Here is a 6,000-nt window from a genome sequence, read left to right as displayed (position 1 = left end):
TATAGGTGTTAATGTTGAAGTATGGTTGTAACTTGATGAACATGAATCGCATGCATAAAATCATGAATGTTGGTGTTGGAATGACTATGTGGCCGAGGGGACTGTTTTGGTGGAATTAATGGACTAATTTTCTTTAATAAATATGGTTTTTACTATCATAGATCTCATGGTAAAAAGGAATGAAAAGAATTGGAAGGTTAAAAGTGAAGTTGTGTTTGTATGAAAATAATTGAATCTATGATTTTATGTGAGTGATGTTGAAGCATGTTGAAACCGTGTATGGACTGTTTTTGTAAGAAGTTAGTGAACTGATTTTACTTGATATTTTGATTGTTATTGTCATGAATTTTATGATGGAAATGAAGGTGTTTAATGGTTGGAGTTGAAACCAAAGTCGTTTGTGAGTTGTTGTAAGGATTATAGAGATGACGATGTAGCTTAGTTGCGTATGAATTGATGTTGTACTTGTCGTATGGATATCTGGTCATAACTTACTGAAATTATATGAAAAGAAGACATGAAATAATGTGTAAGAATCATATGTGGTTTGCTTAGTATGTTCGTAAACGTTTGCAAGAATTCCAAACATTTTTATGTTGTCGGTTAAGGATTGTTTTGGACATGTTGTTGATTAGGGACTGTTTTGGACGTGTTATTTTGGCTAAGTTGGAAAAACTAATTATAGTTAAGAATACACATCATGTTGTCATAGTGGTTGGGATGCTATAGAATCGTTTTGACGAAATGTTATGACTATAGACTAACAAGAATAAATTGGACGTGTCATAATCGCATGTAGACTATTATTGGGTGTTGTAATGTGCGGACTGTTTTGACACGTTGTTGTTATTCTTATTGAGCTTGGAAGATTAATGATAATTAAGATTATGCATCGTGTTGTATGTTGGATGGGCTGTTATAAAGTTGTTACATGCAAACGATAAGGCTACAAACTATTACAAATAACTTGAGAATGTAGTAGCCGTATGTGAATCGCTATTGAATGTTGTGAATACGGACTGTTTGGGATATTGTGTAGGCTGTCCGGATTGGTATTGAACACATAATTATTGATGTTTGATTGGTTGTATGTGGTTGGTTTGGATACAAGAGAAAACGTCGTCTAAACTTCTAGAAAGGAGTTACTAACGTTAGAATACGTTTTGAATCTCCCCGTAGCTTAACCGTAGTTGTTGGCGTCTTAATATAGGTTGAAGTATTATTGGGCAGCGTATACATATTACGTGACGAATAAGCGCTAAAGGTATGCGAAGCTAACCATTCTTTCTTTTGACATGATCGTTGCGAAATGAATATACGATATATATATATATATATACGATTCCAAAGGAATTCCTATTCCTAGAGCCACTAGGATGGCTATTGATCTTGATTCCCATAACTTATGATTTGCTTTATATATATTGATATGTACACATGAATTTCAAAGTTTCATTTTGATATAATCCACAGGGACATCCGAAAGGTTTATGACATGACTATTATTTGAATTTGCGAACGATGGTTCGTGTTGACTATCCTATTGAATACTTAAAAATGTTTTGAATTGCATATAGTTTCTCACTACCCTGCTCGTGCATGTCTCAATATATCTTTCACCTAATCCCGGGCCGGGAATGTAATGTTATCGTGTACAGTTTTACTGCATTATTCACCGAGTCCCTCATTAAAGGGCCGGGTACGGTATATATATATATGATGATATGCCGATATGATGAAACGATGGTATGATATGGCGGCCAGGAGGGCATATGATGACCTTATTCACCGAGTCCCTCATTAAAGAGCCGGGTACGGTATATATATATATGATGATATGATGATATGACGATATGATGAAACGATGATATGATATGGCGGCCAGGAGGGCATATGATGACCTTATTCACCGAGTCCCTCATTAAAGGGCCGGGTACAATATTTATACATGCATATGATATATGATATTGACAAATATGATTATGTTACAAAGGCAAGTGTTTTGGCATTCTGGATATTGTACACATTTACTGTACTCCATATTTCAGTTATGATCCTTTTACTGTATTTAACGTTTTACATGCTCGGTACATATTTCGTACTGACCCCCTTTCTTCGGGGGGCTGCGTTTCATGCCCGCAGGTGCAGATATTCGTTTTGGTGAGCCGTCAGCTTAAGATTTCCCCTCTGCTATCTTGGAGAGTTCCGTTGTTCCGGAGCCCAGACTTTGGTATAGATCCTTTTTTATCTAAATATATGCATATGATGTTTAAGGGTACGACGGGGCCCTGCCCCGTCATATTTCACTGTTGAAACTCTTAGAGGTCTGTGGACATATGTGTGGGTTGTGTATGGGTTCTGTTCAGCTGTGTCTATACGATGTGCTGTGGTACGATGTTCGTCTATAATGACAGCCTTGTTAGCTTGCATATGATATTGATATGTGATTGTAGCCTTGTCGGCTTGCTTTTATATGTATAATTATGCGACAAATCTGAGACCGTGGTTGGTCGTTATAAGATCCATATTGAGTTTGTTGTGAAAAGAACATATAGCTAAAGAAGATGTATACGGGTGTCCAGGTCGGGCACCAGTCACGGCCTACGGGGTTGGGTCGTGACAATGGTATCACCAACGGATGTCATGGATATGTCTGAAGACATTTCTATGTCTAGATTTTGTATTAAATCTTTCCTGACTTCATCCATATAAGCAGCTATCATTTCTTCTCGGGTTATAACTCCTTTTTTTCATTTGAATTCTTCTAACAATGTGCTGAAAAGGACTTGGGATTTCCCTATGTTGTCTGGAATTAATGGACTCTTTATAACTGGTTATAGTAGCTTGGATTTCGATCCACTAATTCTTGGCCAGGAATATTACCATCGGCTGCTTTTTGAATAAGTTTTTTCCAGAATTTTGCATAAAAAATTCTGTTGAGACAAGGAAGCTTGTGTGGGTATGGCCCACTTCTATAGACCATTTCATGATCTATGGAATAAAAAATTCAATAAAGAAATACGTATTAGCTATTCCTTCAAAAATGTATGATTAGTTTCTAAGTCTATTAAATTGGGAGAAACTTAACCCATTCTGTATATAAACTCTTGAAGGGTTCCGGTAATATTTTGATTGTTGGACCATAATTGATCACCATTGACAAAACCAATTGGGTATGCCTTGTTTATAAACATTGGCACAGAGTTTTATAAATCAAAATTGTTTTCTCTTTCATATAAAAGAGCTTTATTAAAGCTTTCCACATAATCCCGATAATTAAATTTAACTGAGATTTTTTGATCAGGATGGATATAATCTCTTTCCTTAAGAGTGCTTAATCCCCAATTAGCTGGAGCATAAATCTTTTTTATTATGATCTTTAGCAAGATAAAAGTATTGGAATTCTGCTGATCCTATGGAGGATAGAATCAACTCATAATTCATCCTATACTTATAAGTATAAGGAGCGTATGACACTGTATCAAAATACCTTTGCATGATTTGCTAGGGATCGTCCTTCCATTGAAGGTCTTCATTTTCTAGGAGAATTATTAATTCCCTGTTCTCATTTTTATCATATGATCTGTGTCCTCATGATCATATGAGGTAAGGGCACTTGAATAAGAAGGCGGAGTATTAGCATCCTTCTTTTTGGATTTTATGAAATCCATAACCTCTTTATACATAGGGTCTTCTTTATCAATAGTGATATTGGAAGATCCTGCAATATTATCGACTATTAGCCTTTGGTTACTCATTTGGGCAAGAACAATTCCTCTTCCTGCTCCTCTGGTTGTGCCTTTTCCCCTTCCTCTAAGTAGGGTTGAAACTGCGGTCTCATCCTCCAGATAATGTAAATAAGATTTATGAACTCAAATATTCTCTTGTAAGAAATCAGGGAGACTATTATCTGACCTTTTTTTATATTAAATTTCAAAAATGGCGCTAATAAAGCTTGCCATCTTGCAAACATTTGGTTAGAAACATCATGTTTATAGTCTTTATTAAGCATAAATTTAGCTGCTTGACAGCTAGTTTTTATTAAAAACTTTTGATTATATAAATCACCTTGAAATTTAAGAATTCATTTAACTATTGCAAGGATTTCCTTAGCCACAGTTGCGTAGTTTTTCTGGTTATTATTCCATTTGCCAGAGTAAAATTGATCTAAATATTCCTGCTTTTCTTTTGGGGAATATTGTTTTAATATTCCTCCATAGCCAATATCAGATGCATCTGTTTCAAGAATTTTTTGCCAATTAGGTTGGCTAAAGTAAGGCAAGGAAGATTATTATCTTTTTCCTTGATTTTTCGAACTGCCTGGGTATGATCTTCAGTTCATGCTTTCGGAATCTTTTTTCTATCTATCATATAAAATAGATGTATCTTTTGCTAAATCTTTATAAAATAGTGAAATATAATTCAAGCTTCCAAGAAATCTTTGAAGTTGGGTTTTATCAGGAAACTTTAGAAGCAAATTCAATACTTCTATGGATAGTAATTATTTTTTCTTTTTCAATATTGTGACCCAAAAATTCGACTTTTGTTTGAAAAAGAGACATTTTTGGTTTGGGTATAACTAACCCATTTTGAATAATAATTTTCTTGAATATATCAAGATGTTTAAAATGCATTTCTATAGTATTCGAAAATACTAGGATATCATCAATATATGTAATAATAAAATGACTATAAGGCATAAAAATATCATTCATAATATTTTGAAATTCTGAAGGGGCATTTATTAATCCAAATAGCATAACATTCCATTCAAATTGCCCTACAGGGACATTGAAAGTAGTTTTATATTTGTCTGTTTCGACAATTTGAATTTGCCAACATCTTGATTTTAAATCAAAATTTTAAAATATAATTGCATTATGAAGTCTATCTAAGAAATCTTTTTTGTTTGGAATGGGATATCTTATCCATTTCAAAACTCTATTAAGAGGTTTATAATTTATCACCAATCTAAGAGCTCCTCGTTCCTGTTCAGCATGTTTATTAACATAAAAAGCGGTGCATGACCATGGAGATTTAGAAGGCCTTATGAGACCCTTTTGTAAAAGTGAAGTATTTTCCTTTTTACATAATTCTAAGTATTCAAAATTCATTGGACATGGTCTTGCCTTTGTAGGGATATTTCCCTCATTAAAATTATCTTCATATGGGAGAGTAACCACATGCTTCTTTCTATTCCAAAAAGCATTGGGATGTTCGCTACAAATTTGTAATGAAAACTGATTTTTTATAAAATCAAATTTTGTTGTAATTTAGGATTTTGTAAAATTTCCTCAATATTAATGCTATAAATTTCTTGTTTAAGAAAATTGACTTGTTGATGCTTATTCATCAACTTGTCTTTGATTTCATTTATAATTCTTGAAAAAGGTTCAGTTATAAACTGTAATGTAATTTCTTTTCCTTCAAAGGTTCCTATTATAGCTTTCTCATCCCATTTGATAATACGAAATATTTTTTGAAAAAATGGAGTGCCCAATATAATCTGGTTTGAAATGTTTTACACCAATATAAAACTTTCTGGTATAAAAACCTTTTTTTGGCAAATATAAGATTTTGGTAATTTAAAAGCAATTTTCATTTTCTGGCCACTAGCAGATGTGAGACCATGAGTAGTTTTATGAAAATATTTGGAGGGAATTAATCCTTCCTGAATATAGTTTAAATCAGCTCCACTATCAACTAGAGCAATAAATCCCTTTTTGAAATTATAATCAATTAAAAGAGTAATTTTTATAAAAAACTTTTTAGAAGTAATTATCTCACCAACCTTTCAATTGGCCGGTAAAACCAGTAGTAATCATTTCGGCAATATTCCTATCAGTATTTTTATTAGCCTTGCAAATTGTGTTGTAGATTAGCATTCTATGTACCAAGGTATAAATTTGTCTGTCGGTATAACCATCAATATTCCATTCATAAATCTCTTTACCACTATAACGGTTGGTAATAATAGGCTCATGTTCTTCGAGCAATACA

The sequence above is a fragment of the Lycium barbarum genome, chromosome 10, assembly GCF_019175385.1.
Source record: "Lycium barbarum isolate Lr01 chromosome 10, ASM1917538v2, whole genome shotgun sequence".
Classification (NCBI taxonomy): Eukaryota; Viridiplantae; Streptophyta; class Magnoliopsida; order Solanales; family Solanaceae; genus Lycium; species Lycium barbarum.
The sequence above is the reverse complement of the archived record's forward strand: the minus strand, read 5'-3'. Positions refer to the sequence as shown.